The following is a 16606-nucleotide window of genomic DNA, read 5'->3' as shown; positions in this document are numbered from 1 at the left end:
TCCATTTCCCCCCACCCTGGAGACCTTGCTGTTTTAGCCACTCCAAAGAAACACTTTCAGTTGGTCACACCCTTTGCCAACAGCTGAGCTCGTGGCCTGGTCACGTTTACAGCTCGCCCTGGAACGCTCCATGTGGCAGAGGCTTTGGCAGAGCAAAACCACAAGCCACGGTGTCAACTGGCTAAACACCAACCCAGGTGATGGGGGAGGAGGCTCAGGGTAGACACCTGCACGTCCGCACACACTGGTGGGAGGGCAGGGGCAGGAGGCCGAGTTCCGGCAGGAAGGCCACTGGGCCCTGGATCAGAAGGAGGGGTAGGGCAGCAGAGGCCAACATCAGCAGCTGGGACCTCAGCACAGCTGGGATGCTCTCCAGCAAGGGATTCCTCTCCTGATAATGGAGCCAGGGAAACAAGAAGGGCACGGCCACTGCTCCACTGTGCAGAGCGTGCATTTGTAAACATTAACCACCCTTAAAGTCGCTCTTTGAGAGAGGCCTGGATACAGAAGTGAATATTTTAAAATATTAGGGTTTATCAAGGCACTTTTTAAAGAAAGCACCTGCACAGTCCCCATGGGAGGAGAGGTGCGGTAGGCAGTGCAGCCCCTGGCCCGTGTGTGGCCAGCTCATCCTAGGTCTGCCCTTCCTAACAGTGAAGTCTCCTTTCCAGCAGAGGCACCCTAACGGTAGAGAGAGGAGAGGCAGGTGGGAGCCTCCATGGTGGCATATGATGAAAGGAAAAGCTAGACGAGGAAGACAGGAAGAAAGGAGGAAGGCACCGTAGGCAGAGGCTGGTTTTTTGGGGAGTGTGGCTGGAGCTGTGAACAGTCAGTGCTCCTTCTCTGAATGAATTTTCTGGAAAATCTCCATTTAAGATCCAAAAAAAACTAGGGCTCCTTTCTGTCCTCCCCTTCAGTCTTGCTAAGTGGTGCCACCAGCAGGACCAGAGGATGACCCTGAGGGCTTCTGTTTCCGAACGCTTAGCCCCACCCTCCTGCCACCCCAAAGCACTGCACTCCCCTCTTTGCTCATGGTCAGCAAGTAGCCTTGATAAGTGTCTCATTTGTTTGTCAACGTTGGCTGTGAAAAATCATGGGGAAGCAAATTGCTTTTCTGTGGAAGGGGGTCAGGGATCTGATGGGAAACCCCAACTCCTGGAAACCAGCATTGGTGGGGACATCTTTGAGAAATAAAAAAGGAAATGCCTGGAAGCCCTGGAGTTGGGGCAGAAAGCCAGTGCCTCAGAGCCAGCCTCGAGAGCTCTCAGGGCGAGGCGGGGAGGAAGCTGCTGTCAGAAACACGCGGCGAGTGTGTGGCCAAAGCACTCCATCCAACAGGTCCCCATGCATTCTAAATAATTAGGCTGACATCTGGGAATGATTTATAACCACAGTTTATTTGATCCAACAATAAAATTCCAGAGTTTGGCAAGGTGATGAAGGCCGCCGAGGCCGAAATGTGAACGTGATATTGTTAAGCTAAAGAAAATGCATCTATAAATCACATTACACATTCTTATGGGGATTGCAGATTAATGTGCTCAAGTTGACAGGATTTTGGACTCCAAAACCAGTTTCACAAAATGGTCACAAGAAAATAAAAATGTAACTAACAAAACAAATTTGAAGAAATTTGGTGGGGATAGGAAGAAAGGGAAACTTAAGGAAGGGCCCACATCTCTGCATGTGTGAACTCTGATTGGGGAGTAAAGCCAAAAGAAGAACATTTTGGCAAGTTGGATTATAATGATGAGTAGGGTTTATTGAGCATTTACTGTATGCCAAGCACGATGGGCCTTTAAGGGGTATCTCATTTCATCCTCACAATAGCGCAGTGACGTAAGCAGCACATTACAGCTGAGGCAACTGAAGCATAGAGAAGTGATATAATCCCCCAGGTAGCCCTCCTTGACCCTGGTGGAGACAATATTCAAACTGAGAGCCCCCGCACGCTCACCTCACAGACAGAGCAGACAGATCAAATGGAAAGGCTCCCCCATCCTGTCCTCTACACCACCTTGCAGCTGGGCCTCAGCATCTGGGTATATAGAATGCGGATGATAACGCTCGCCATGTGGACTTGTCATTGGGATAATGTTTAATTTAATCTGATAAAAATACTGATTGACCACAGTGCTCAGTACCATGTTGGCTCTCAAGGTGTGGTAGCTTCTTCCTTGCTTTTATTCCTCCTGTAGAAAGTTAATTGAATTTCACATGACTTGCAGCCGGTGGGCAAGAGGTTGACTCACAGCAAGATGCATGCTGTTCTATGTAGGAGACAGGCCATGATGGCTATCGGGAAACAATCTGAGGCATGGTATTGTCATTCCCTGCCTAGTGGTTTGTTGGGTAATGAGGGACGTTGAGACTTCTACCTTGTGGCAAATCAGCTCAAGGCCTACCACCTGTATGCAGAAGATCATTCACTCAGGGATCAGCCAAGGTAAATCACAATGGTCCTGCCAACTGGCCTGTTTATCTGATCAGAATAGACATGAGCTGGGAAGCAAAAATGAACATGGGTCATTCGCTCAGTGCCTAGGCCACAAGGAAGATAAGCAAAGTGTCCCTTAGTCCAGGGCCAGCTCAGCCTAAGAGGGTGAGTCCTTACTTGTGTCCCAGCCTGTCTACACTGAGCTGGAGTTCCCCAATTCTCACAAACCCATGGCTGGGCATATCCACTCTAGCAATGCTGTTTGCTCTTCAGGGTGGTCCTTAGGATTTCATAAAGCACTTACCTAAAATTAACTCATATTTTATTGCAAATAAGACCTACACATTGCTAAAAATTCAAACTACATAAAATGGATAGACAAGAAAAATTATTTTTTGTTTTGGGGATGACCACTGGTTTTTATTCATTCTTTCAGGAGTAGTCTACATGTTAGCATGCATGTTTGTCTCTTTGCGTGATACGCTGTTCTGCCTCTTGCTTTTTATCCAGTTAACAATAGTTAATTTTGTTAACTCTTCTGTATCAGCACATTTAGAGTGACCTCATTTTTCTTCACGACTGCATAGGGCTCTTTTGCATGACTGGATTATCACAGGGATTCCTGTTTAGCTGAACATCCTGGCTGCTTTCAGACTTTTGCCATTATAAGCAATGCAAGCAGCAAGGCCATCCAGGAAAACCAAGCCTGGTCTTAGAAGTAGGTTTCTGGTAGCAAAGCAGAGTTTCTTTCCCTGCAGGTACTATGTGCCAGGTCCTGAGCCTGGGTCTGGTGATAAGGAGGTGCCTCCTGCAAGCCCTGCCTTGAGGGTGTCTGGATGCGTGGTTCAAGGGCAGCTCTTAGAAACCATAGAAACCACAACCAGCTTCCAGCCCTCAATTCCAGGCAATCTCCAGATCCCCAAGTCTTGCTCCCAGCCCTCACTGCACTGCTGGTTCCATTAGGCCATCCAGATAACACAATGGTATTAAGGTGCTAAACAGAAGGTCTTCAGTCCATTTAAGAGATGAGAGCAGAGCTATCTCTTAGGGTTATTATGAAGATTACTAAGGGCTCAGTGTGTATCGGGGTGCTGACTTTTGTGATGGTTATCAGGGAGACTGACCTGAAAACAGATCCTGTATAATACAACTTGGTGGGTGCCATTACTCAGGGATGAGAAAAGACACGCGGGGTGTTGTTTTTGTTGTTGTTGTTGGGGGGAGTCTGTATTTTATTCTTGAAGGGTAAAGAAAGATTTCACAGAAAGTAAAAGGTTTTGAAGGATGAATAGTTTTCCCTACCTTTAAAAAAATAATAGAGAGAATTTCAGGATTCCAGGTAGAGAGAATAGCATAGTCAGAAAGGTAGAGAGGACATTGTGTGTGTGTGTGTGTGTGTGTGTGTGTGTGTGTGTGTGTGTGTGTGTGTGTGAAAGAGAGAGAGAGAGAGAAATAGTGGAGAAAGTCACAAAGGGAGTTCAGATGCAGTGTCAGCCCAGGTCACCAATCCTGTTGCTCTGTAACTTTGGGTGGGGCTGTGGCAGCCCCCAGGGCAGAGGGTACCAGGACAAGATAGCGCTCTCAGGCACCTTTGCTCATTACCAAGACGCTGCTGTGCCAGAAAGTTGTTTCAAAGCCTTTCCTAAACTCCTCTGTCCCCATGCCCTATGCCCTTGGCAGAATAGCACAGCACTTAACAACAGACTGCTGGTCTCAGAAGTAGGGGTTCTGATGCTGGGTTCAAATCCTAGGTCTGTCCCTGGCTAGCTCTTTGACTTTCTGCAAGGTGCTTAACACAACTTTCTATCCCAGTTTCCTCATCTATAAGATGAGAGCAGAATGGCCTACTTTAATGGGTGGCTGGGAAGTCTAAATGGGCTAATCCATGTACAAAGTTTAGAATGCAAAAAAAAGCCCTCCAAAATACTATGGTTACATCGCTCTTAATAGCCACTGTAAAGTCTTGTAAGCATGAGGTTCCGGGATAGAGAAGAAAGTAGGAGGATGGGCTGTGAAACAGGCAGTTGTCACATAAGTGCTCCTACAGGGCAGGGAGGAGGGGACAGGATGGTGGAGGAACCAGGGGCCACTCCCCACAGAAAGGGATTTGATCCGGCTCTTAAAGCAAGATCGGGCATTGCCAGGCCTGAGTGAGGACACCTGGGGCCAGGTTTCTTTTAAATCTTTCTGTTCTCTCCCATAAGCTGAGGAAGCCTGAGTGTTCACAGCCACCATCTCCCCTTAATCCCGATGCTTCCTTCGCCTCAACGGGCATTTAAATAATGCAGCTTTGGCGGGAGGTGGGATGGGTCTGAGAAACTTCCTAACTCGCTGGCGCCCCTGTATGCGGGTGCCACTGCATAATGATCGGGGCTGGCTGGAAAGAAGAAACTTGGTTCAAAATGTATGAGTTCATTTTTATGTTCTACTGAGAAAATTTATTCAGTGTGACTGCTCAGTAGCGAGTGCCGTAAAACACCTTAATCCCTGGTTGAAGAAAGGTAATGTCTTGACAGATGTGTGCCTCCTACTTTCCTCCCGGCCATGTTTCAACAACAAACCTTTATTTCTGCTTCTCGGCTGTAGCAGGCAAGAGAAAAAAATGAGGAGAGCAATAAAGCAGTCAGAAATCTCAGGAGCCAGGCGGCGATGCAATCGTAATGACAGATTTTTAATGTGGCGGGAGAGATTGACAAGGAAATGTCTTCAGAGCAAACGCTCACCAGATGGAATGCAAACGGTTTATTGGAGTAGAGAGGTGCAGCTGAACCGAAGAGAGGGCGGGTGGAAGGTGGTCTTTCTGGCTGCTGCAAGTAAACACGCCCGACACAGGGAGAGGGGGAAGAGAAAAGACACGAAAAATAGCAAGAGGAGGGAGAAAGGCACTGGGCGAGATCCCAGATAGGCCATTCTGAGAAGCGTTTGGCATCTCCTCACACCCCGAACTGGAGCCCAGCGTGAGGCCCCAAGAGGCTGATGAGACAGCAGAGGACCACATTTGGAAGCAAGAAGACCTGGATTCAAGACTGGCGTTCAACTGACAAAGTTCCATTGGATCTTGAAGCCCAGGCGTTGTTCTGGAGCTTCTATTCCTTCCGACAGTGCAGATGTTTTTGTGTGGCCAACATTTTCAGCATTGACTTGATGGCAGGTCCTGCCTGGACCAGGCACTGCAGACAGTGAGGAGAGAGGAAGCTCTGTCCTTGAGCTCAATGAGACGCACACGTGTAGCATTTATCAATCAGGTCTCTGTACAAAATAATACATTTATTATTAAAATGGTATGTATGTGTGCAAATGTAAATATATGCCTGTGTATTCATTTATTTACTCATCCACGCTATCCATCCATCCATCACTCTTTAAAATCAGTTTCCTGTATATAACTCATAATATATTTGAAGTGGCCAAAAAACGATAGTATCCTCCAATTCGAAATTCTCCAAAGGCATATGATGTCATTTAAAACAGTCATAGTAGGAAAACCATTTTATAAAATTCTGCAAAATAATCAAATATTAATAATATGTGTGAGTCCAGAGAGATAGTATTACATATAAGGGCCATCTGTTTTTAAGTATACGAAGATGTGGTATAAAAGTGCATAAGAATGGCTACAGTAAAAAATAAAATGAACATTGAATCAATCCTGAAGACCATGTGGATTATGCCAACGATCTGAGGCCCTCCAATTCGGGAATTCTTCCAATGTTATCTTAACCAGCTCTGACCTTGCGCAAACCCTTTCTTTTTCGCCAGACTCGGTTTCCCCACCTTGTAAAATCAGATGCCCAGGTAACATGATTCTCACCATCTTTTTGTGACTAACATTTTAGAATGCTAAGTGCGAATTTCTGCCAGTGGATATTCTCAAGGCCAATAGTAACTTTAAAACAACAAAGCAGTGAAATGACATGCAAAAGTGGAATGTGCTTTCACAATACATAATACAATAAAAATACTTTTCTTAAATAATACATGACAGTCGAATTCATCTCTTTAGAAACATCCAATCCAACATAAAGATACCCCCTTTCAGCACTAAGAGCTACAGCCCTTCTTGTCCTCGGAAGCAAACAAATGAAACTCCACGTTTCACAGGGATGGCAAATCAAGTTGAAACCTGTTGTTACAGCCCTGCAGAAAATGCAGATCCGTAAGATTTCATGCCAGACTCTGGGTGCCAGACATCTTGCAATAAGGAGGGGAGGAAGAGGGGGACAAGAAAATAGTGGCTAAATGGAAAGACAGAATGGGAGAAAGTAAAACTGTACTTCTCGCCATCCTGACTGCATTCTTCTCTGGCACACTGGCGGTACTGATACCTGCTGAGACAAAACTCCAGGGGGAGAAACTGTGCACCACAAGCCCTGAGAGGTGGAAGGGATTTGTGTGTTAGGATTGGCTGGGCGCAAAGGGGCCTTTCGGATCACTTTGCGTATGACGGTATTCTCCAGCTCCATAGAGTGATGGGGGCATCAGCTTCTGAGAAAAAGAAAAAGGGATGACCAAATCAGTGTGTGATAGAAAGTTGTGTTTGTATTTGCGCAGCATACATCTGGCATGTTTTCTATTCACGTTTCATCCTGCCCGGTCTCATGGTCTCAGAGGAAATTGCCCAAAGCCTCTCCTGTCTCTGTTCAGCCTGGTGTTTCTACTTTTGTCTTAAAACAAATGGCCAAATAAACAAACGATTTGTTTTTCGTAGACTACTGTTCTTCGGAGCTTCCATATTGTCCTGTTAAAATTTACTTCTTAAAAAATTGAAATCCTGCTTGGCTTGGAAAGCTGGCTGAGTAAAGACATTTTGGTCCAAAAAATAAACTAGGTGAAAGGTTTTAGAAGACAGACAAAACAGACAGCTGGATTTTTAGAGTACATACAATAGGTTTTATTGGTTATGTTAGAAAGAAAGAAGGAGAGAAAGAAAGGAAAGAAGGAAGGAAAAGAAAAAAAAGGCAATGAAATAAATTCCTCATTTGATTTTGCACCCCCTTTCCAAATTTCTGACAAGAATTTTCAATCCAAAAGCTATTATAAAAAACCTTTTCCAGCCGGGAGCAGTGGCTCATGCTTGTAATTCCAGCACCTTGAGAGGCCGAGGCGGGCGGATTACGAGGTCAGGGGTTCGAGACCAGCCTCACCAACATGGTGAAACTCCGTCTGTACTAAAAATACAAAAATTAGCTGGGCGTGATGGCGCATGCCTGTAATCCCAGCTACTCAGTAGGCTGACGCAGGAGAATCACTTGAACCTAGGAGGCAGAGGTTGCAGCGAGCCGAGATCGCACCACCGAACTCCAGCTTGGCAACAGAGCGAAACTCTGTCCCTCCCTGCAACCTCCCCGCCCCCATAAAAGAACCTTTTCCCATTCTGTCCTTCAAGAAGTAGCAATGAACTGATGCCGGGGGGTTTGTATCAGCTCTGCTCCACTTCTGAGATGTGACTGCAGGTTAGCCATTTGATTGACCAAAACTTCAACATGCTTGCCTATAAACTGGGCACAAGATGGGCACTATAGGATTCATGGCAGAATCACATGACAGATGTTTGTAAGTGGGATCTGTAAACCATAAAGCGCCCTACAGTTATGTTCTAATAATTATCCTAAATAATTATCCTAGTATCACTGTTGATAAGGGAGACAATGTCTAACTTGCTGCTTTCCAGGTTAATTCAGGGTGCGTTTACAAATGTATAGAACTACATCTTGATCAAAATAGGCTTGAACAATTTTAGTTCAGAAATAAAACATTCGTTATTTCTCATTGGTAAAATATAGCTCCTATGATATGCCCATTCTCACTTTCCCTTTACCTGTGCACAGGATGGAGAAGCTACTTCTATTCTAAGGAGATTAAACAATAGTTTAGTTAGCTTAGTCCTGCTTTTATTTAGAGGTAGACTGTATCATGGAAATGCTAATCATTGTTGGTGATATTTTCACTCCTCTCCCTGCTTTCTGTCATTTTAGATACTGAGCAGGTAGCAATAGGTTGAGTATTAAACTAAAATCATAGAGAGGAAGATAGTGAGGGTGTGTTTTGAAAAAAAATGTGAAGCCAAGTCATTTTGAGTTGATTAGGGCCCAATTCTTACTTTAAGAATTGAGCAAGTCTCCTAAATTTCCTCACCTCTGAACTGAGTACTGGGCTGAAGATGAATCCTAAGGTCTTTTGCTTTTTTTCAGATCTTAAGACATAAGTCTTATATACTATGAAAAATAAAATCAGGAGAATGACCTAGCACTCATTTTCATTACTGTTTCTAGTTATTAAGAAATCAAATCTTGAGGCTTCCACAAAGTATAAATCCAATGACTTTTTTAGAAGTAGAATCAATAGCTAAGCATTGACTTGACGTATGTATGTATCAGTAATCTCTGCTTCAGTTTAGTTTTGCTTTTATTTTAAAAGTAACAAATGCAAAAAATTTAGAACAAAATCTGGAGACTTGGTGTAAATCCTCCTAACATTTTAGAAATGCGTAGCTTGCCTATTTCTGCTGATTTACACCAATGGCTTCACATTGCAGGCACTGTCATATAGCCATTTTCACTTCTTAGAACATGATTTTTTTTTCTTCTCCACATCATGAAATACACTGCAGCGACACAATATTTAGTTATATATTTTCTCTCTTCCCAATTAGAACATAAACTCTAGGAGTGCAGAGATTCCTCGCCTTGTGTATTGCCGTGTCCTGATTTAGAACAGTGCCTGGAATACGGTAGGCCCTAAGTTAATATTTTGCGAAAACGGACCTGCAGTATTCCATCACATGCACACAACACCACTTGTTAGATCTTACTGCACTATAACTGGATGTCCATGAGCATGAGACCCAGTGTATTTTGCTCTCTGCACTGTGTCAGCCCTTGGATCATGGCCTGATCCTGGGTAAGTGCTCAGTGAAACTGCTCCGTGAATGGTGAATGAACACCATCTCCCAGCATGAGACTCTACCACTTGCAAGATTTTGCTGCTATAAACAACAATGTGGTGAACATCTTTGTCATTAAATATTTGCTAACATCCCTTAATTTTTTAAGAGTAAACTCCAGGGAAGTATAATTTTTGCGTCAATGGGTGGGTATATGTTTAAGCTTTTGATGCAGATTGCAAATTTTCTTCCCAAAAAGTTTTTTTTCTTTTCTATTTTTTAAAAATCAATTTACACTTCCACCAGCAGTATAGAAAATATCTCTTTTCCTGAAGCCTCAGCAACAGCGATGGCAGTTTTCAAAACCTTATGAACTTGATAGATAAAAAAACCATAATTCCTCAATGCCATTTTTCATTTCCTTGACTATAAGGAGATTTAACATTTTTATATATTATTTATGTGTTTCTTTCTTTCTTTTGTGTTTTGTTTTGTTGTTGTTGTTGTTGTTGTTGAGATGGAGTCTTGCTCTGTCACCCAGGCTGGAGTGCAGTGGTGCAATCTTGGCTCACTGCAACCTCCACCTCCTGGGTTCAAGTGATTCTCCTGCCTCAGCCTCCCGAGTAGCTGTGATTACAGGCGTGCGCCACCACACCCAGCTAATTTTTGTATTTTTTTTAGTAGAGGTGGGGCTTCACCTTGTTGGCCAGGCTGGTCTCAAACTCCTGACCTCAGGTGATCTCCCGCGTTGGCCTCTCAAAATACTCTGGGATTACAGGCATGAGCCACCATGCCCGGCCTCTGTGTTTGTTTCTTTATTTGTTGATTTTTATTTGATTTTTTTCTTGTTAAATAAATTCAAATACATAAAATTTTTGGGCAGTGCTTGTAATGTAGTAAACATTATATACTGTTATTAAAATTCCTATTTTATTATCTTTTCCTTTTAATCAGTTTGTTAGAACTTACATATTATGTATCATATAAACATATTTACATATTATTATTTGACACATACATTAAAAATATTTTGTCTAGTTTATTTATTTGATAAATATTTCATTTTCGTACTGTCACACTTACCCATCTTTTTGTTTTTTGCCTTCTGCCTCTGCCATTAGCTTATTTTTTGAACCATTTAATATACTTTTCAGACTCATGCAATATTTACAGGAGGAATCAAGTTTAGGGAAAAAAAAAGTAGGTTAAATTATATTATTAAATATAATCCCATTTTGTTTATGCTTTACAATTTTCAAAGCAGTTTAATATATATTTCTCTTGAGTGTTCCAATAATCCTTGCTGTGGTGGATGATGTTAATACACCCATTTTTACAGATGAGGTTATCTGAGATGTGGGTACAAAGGGAACACATATAAATTCAGCAAGGGAGCAAGGACTGGCACATATTCTGAATTTATTTTCAGGATTCTATGCATTTTGGCTTTTTCTTCAAAAACTTGAGGAAAATGATGATGATGATGACGATGATGACGACAACGACGATGACTAATTCTAAGTTTGATGTCAGCATTTTGGTGATCTCTGGTCACCTTACATTTCCTAAGTCCAAAGTCTACAGGCAGAGTAAGGTCATTAAGGTTTCCTGAGTGCCCCTTGTGGGCTAGGTGCTTCCATGCGCATGGTCTTAGTTCATCCCCACTGCAAACCTAGGCAGTCACAGTTGTAATTCTGGGTGTCTCTTTTCCTTTTTAATGGGCAGGAACTTCAGACTCCCAGGTGCCCCCTGTGCACCCCACGACACAATGCTAGTAAACAATAGAGGCATGATTCCCACCCAGACAGGGCACATACAAGACCACAGTTTCCCCCATTTACTCTGCAGCATTGAGTCTGACAACACCAGCCCCTGACTTTGAGTGGCAAATTATAGCCTGGTTGTATAATAGCTCTCTATCTTATTTATTCATTTTTTTGAATTCCTAAAAAATCATGGCAAGTAGATCAGCATGGCCCCCTGCCCCCCGCACTGTGGAAGTTTGATAATGTATGTCCTAACCGCTTAATTGATTGATTACCTCACTGCAGCTTCCTGAGGTACCGAATTTATCTCTAATAGCCAGAGTCAGGCTCTGCAGGCAACCGTGGGGGGGCCGGTGGTCCCTTGGTGTCGATTTGCTCTTAACTGGAAAGTCATTACCACTTAATACATGTAGATTGTGTTGAAAGAAAATTATGTGTAATGAAATGAGGGAAAAATTAGTGGAGTGTTATGGGCGAAAGCAGATGTTAGGGAGGAATTATGCTAGCAGAGATAATCACCTTCGTTGGTTTTGTGTGTGCTGGGGTGTTAACTGAGGGAGAGGCAGGGGGAGAGTGGAGCGAATGCATTGATCGTTGCAGATTCACCCCTTAGAAGCAGCAGCAAAGAATGACACCCCCTGGACTCAGAGACTGGGCTTCCATAGCTTGTCTCAACCGTATCTGTGGCTCTTCCTCCCTGCAGTCTCCCACGATGCCTGGACACAAAACATCTACCTGCGGGTGCTGAGGAAGACAGCAGGGAGCATGCCAGGGAGGCCTCTTGCTAACTGAGGCCAGGTGATGAGTATCCTACTCTAATTTTCAGAACGTTAGCTGAATCAGATACAAAACAAAACAAACAAAACATCCTCTCCCTCCTAAAACAAAACAAAACAAAAACCTAAGCAAACAACAAACCGACAACTAAAAAAAAGGTTAGCCTGAAAGAGGATAAGGCTGTTGAATCTTTTGGTAAATAGTCATATCTCAAATGGAGGCATTTAAGTGCCTGTGCTTGTGTGAGTGATGCCAGAGAGAATAAAAACTCATTGTTTTTAGGTCTTAGGATCCTTGGGTAAAAGAGCTTGGCACACACAGCCCAGACCTCTTGCCTGATATATTTGCTGCTGAGGAAACTGAAGCTGAGAGAGAGAAAGGTCCTCGCCCACAGTCGTAGACCCAGTGAGTGGAAGCAAGGCCAGCCCCTGAGTGCAGGACAGGGGGATCTCACAACCCACACTGCTTCTTTTAGGACTCCCGGGTCTGACCCACTATGAGGTGAGGCTGCAAAACAACTGGATGTTTTTAATATCCTGGCAAGCACGCAAATACTTGCATGCATCACAGAGCCATCCAAGGTATGAATTTCAGCCTCAGTTTTCAGCAGGTGGCTCCGCCCATAGTCTGCACCAGAGTTTTTAGAAACAATTGTGTTGATCGTCTTTGCGAAAATTCCCAATGTAAGTCCCCAAGATGACTGGGAGGTAGGTTCCATCCTTTTGGTTTTCTGTAGGACTAAACAGGCTTTGTAAAACTGTAACTAGTCATCCCTAATCATGTGGGATATGGGCTCCAGGGTCAGGGATAAGCGCATTGTGTGACCATGCCAAGTTACTAACCTCTCAAGCCAGTGTCCCATTTGTTAAAGAGGTGATGGCAGTCAGACAAAAATAATACTTACAAAACACTGAGCACAATGCCTGGTGCATATGGTAAGTGCTCAATAGTTTATGTTCATTAAGTTCATTGTTCATATAAATAAGTGTTAGATTTTGCATAGAAGCATACTACATGCTAGTGTGTGTGTGTGTGTGTGTGTGTGTGTGTGTGGAGAGAGAGCATGTGTATGCAAATCTCTCTCTCTCTCTCTCTCTCTATATATATATGTATATATATATATGCCTGTATGTGTGCCTGTATCTGTACATGTATCTATCATCTTTAAGGACTCCATGGTATGCAGTTAAATGAATATATAAATATATATATATATATATGTATATATATATATATATATATATATAGAGAGAGAGAGAGAGAGAGAGAGAGACTCTATTGGGATTAAAATACAACAAATCATTTTAAAAGGTTACTGAATTAATGTATCAAAGCCTTTCATTAATAGGCATGTTTTAATCAGTAAATCTGAGGAATGCTACAATCTGATGTTGCAGACTCCTGTTTTGTTGTTAATGTTAAGATACCCTACTATGTGAACTTGTTGAGGGTGCCTACCCTGCACATCATAAATTACTCTGTTCTGGAAATAACTGGCAGAAAACTAAATGACCAAGAGTTTAAATAAACGAAGGCATATTACCTATACTGATAGTGTCCTTGTATGAAACCTGTTTCACTGCAGAAACCGTTGCTTTGCCATCTGAACAGTCCACATAGAAATGTGGAGATTCTCCTCCATCCACTTGCAAATGTTTAAGACAAATTCACTTTGGATTTTGTTAATGGATCCCAGCATCATGGCTTCATTTAGAACCGGAAGCATTTACCAGATATCCATGATTACCAAGGAGACTACACAGTTCACTGAGGCTGTGAAGGTATGACCAGTTCCAGGATGTTTTGTTTGAGTTACAGTAATGGTCATGGTTAAGAGCAGGATTGGGCTACACCACCGAGTATGTCAGCATGATTCTTCATTTGCTAGTCATACTAGGGAAGTCATACTCAACGAGGAAAACCTGGCAAACAGAAAGAAGATGAATGAAGCACAACACACAGGCACACGCACACATGCACACACATGTGTGCACACACACTCACAAACACACACACACTACCAAAACTCATCCATAATCCCCTCCTCACCCAAAATGAAGCCACTGTTAAATTGTTCTTGGTATTCTTCTGTTCTTTGCCTATAGATGTGTGTATGCGTGTGTGCCAGCTCATGCGCATGTATGTGTGCCTGTATCTGTACATGTACATACCATCTTCAAGGACTTCATCTTATGCAGTTAAATGAATACACTATAACTGATATAACCAGTCACAATCTTAGGATGCTGCCAGTATTTTGTTATAATAATCCAACAATGAATATCTTTCTATAATGTGTAGTATATCTCTGATTATTTTCTTAGGATAAATTCCTAAAACTTAATTTCACTGCCATAGAGTAAGATCACTTTAAAGATCTGATCAATATTGCAGTTTGTAGCTTTAGAAGGGAGTCCGGGTGGAAGGAGGCACTAAGGTATCTTAGTTCCCTCTGAAAAAATACATTTGATTCTTTGCATACTGATATCATAAAGCTCAGTGGTATAGATGCCATCATTTACCCATTAAAACTAGTTATTTATCTATCACCTTATGTTATGCACATGTCATAACCTATCTCATTTTCAAACATCACAAAAGCCAACAAACTAGGTATCAAGCCATTTTACAAAATGGAGGAATAATTTTAACTAAATGTTATTTATTGTATTTATAAATAAGAGCAAAGTGCTGTTGACTAATATTGCATATTGACTAAGGTTTACAATAATTACTGAAGAATTCCCTCATGATTCTACTAATACAAATGCACAATATATCTAACTTGCTAGATTATTTGGAGAATCCAAATAAATCATGTATGCAAAAATGCCTGGCATATAATTAAATGAATATACAATAACTTACATAGCCAATGGTACGTAAGTTTTGCTTCAGTTATAACTATAATCAGTATTGTTACAATTAACTACAAATTTCATGATCCTGGTAAGGGTTTTGGACAGACCCATGTTCCAATCCTAGCTAGAAATGTGGCTTTGGTGAAGTAGCTTTATCTCTCCAGTTCTTAATTTTCTCATCTGTAAAATGAATATAAAGATACCTGCCTCGCTGGGCTTTAGTGATGAATTAATGAGAACATTTAAGTAAAATAGCCCAGTGCTTATCCTGGCACACAGTAGGGACTCATCGTAGAAATGCAATCAGTCTTTACTTTTTAAATCTATGACTAACATCTACAGAAATTCCACTTTCAAAAGCATTAGACCCCAGATTCACAGCTGAGCAAATTTGTTAAGGGAAAGCCAACTCACTCCTCACTGGTCTCTGTGTCAATGGCTTCAAGAGGCAAGCATATTTTTTCAGAGCCCCTGAAAAACTATGATGAATGTTTCAGAGACTAAAAGATTAATTAAGTTGCTCAGTGCTGCGCCATTAAATGAAATGGCACTGTGCTAGTGGCACATTGCTGTTGTTATTTATACATACAAGAAAGCAAAATTTAGTTGATGCTTTGGGTGAGCCTGCTGTCGGTCACTCACACAGGCAGGCTGCATGTGAAGTCCAAGCTCTACCTCCCTCTCTTATTCATTTAGGGGAAGGAGCTTGCAACTTGCAACCAGCTAGGCAGGGAAGGGAAGGGCCCTGGATCTGGGTTTAGTTTTGCAGATGACTTTGCCCAAAATGTTGACAACCGCCTGTCTTCCAAGACATTATCTTTAATACCAGAACCTCAACTTTTCTTACTTCATCTGGAAACACACTTCCACATGCAAGGATTATCCATATTATCCATACATCTCACAGCAGGGACGTTAGAAGAGAAAGCCCTTGGATTAGAGGCTCTCAATATAAATTTAACCAAGAGGGTTTTCCTTGAATCTCAGCCTCCTCAGTGGTAAAAATGAGATGAAACAGACCTAAAAGATCTTTTTATGCTAACTAGAGGAAATAACGCGTGGATAATCTCAGGCATATGGTGGGACTTCAACAAGGGTGAATCCTTCCCTTTCTCCCTCTGAAGGCAAATTTAGTCCTATCGTCTTTTTTTATGTGTTTGTTTATCTCAATGCAGTGGGAAAACTTTGCAATACATATTCAAAACCACTTAATTATTCTTCAAACTTTATTTTGTGTATAACACTTATTAGTTACATAAACAATCATGACTTTGAGGCGCCCTTATACCAAATGTGCCAGAACACCATGGTTCTTTGTCCTTATATTTTCTAATTTTTGAAAACAACACTTTTTTGTCTTTCTCTTTCTGGTTGGCCTGCTAATAACCAATTCTCTGAGTAATAACACTTTTATCAGCTACTGCAGTCTCCTATCCTTTTGAGCAAGCTTAAAAAACAAGTGATCACTATAAAATTTATTGATTCTGAACTAGAGTTTCCCATATAATTAAAGAAATTGTCTCTTGAAAAGACTGGGCTGTGCTGAGGACAGTTGAGGACTCAAATGGGCAATGCACACATAGGGGTGTTCAAGCCCTGAAGTGCGGAATCAGAATAATGACATTTAAAGTCCTTCACATTCTCAGATTGAATGACTCACAAGACCAGTTATTATACTGTAATTTATTCCAATCCTATGCCGTCAGTTGAATTTCGAATAAAGAATTCATCAGTATTTACGTGAGTGCTTAGTAAACCTCTGAGAAATATTTCATGCAAGGTGTTAGGTCACCTTGCCTATGACTGGGTTGTATCCCAACCTTTTTACCCATCCCCTCTTGTTCCCACTGGAGTGAGTGTGTGTCTTTCTGGAGCATGGGGT

General features: G+C 42.1%; 1 long non-coding RNA gene across 1 annotated transcript in view; it reads right to left on the bottom strand.

The window, feature by feature from the left end:
- Nucleotides 1-1378: 1378 nt before the first annotated feature.
- LOC129526609 (uncharacterized) overlaps nucleotides 1379-16606 on the bottom strand; it is a 30710-nt gene continuing 15482 nt past the window's right edge. The window contains exon 3 of the long non-coding RNA XR_008671284.2: nucleotides 1379-5686. This is a non-coding gene — a long non-coding RNA (uncharacterized lncRNA). The remainder of the gene's footprint in view (nucleotides 5687-16606) is intronic.

The sequence above is a fragment of the Gorilla gorilla genome, chromosome 15 (assembly GCF_029281585.2).
Source record: "Gorilla gorilla gorilla isolate KB3781 chromosome 15, NHGRI_mGorGor1-v2.1_pri, whole genome shotgun sequence".
Lineage (NCBI taxonomy): Eukaryota > Metazoa > Chordata > Mammalia > Primates > Hominidae > Gorilla > Gorilla gorilla.
This window is presented reverse-complemented; position numbering and strand designations above follow the sequence as displayed.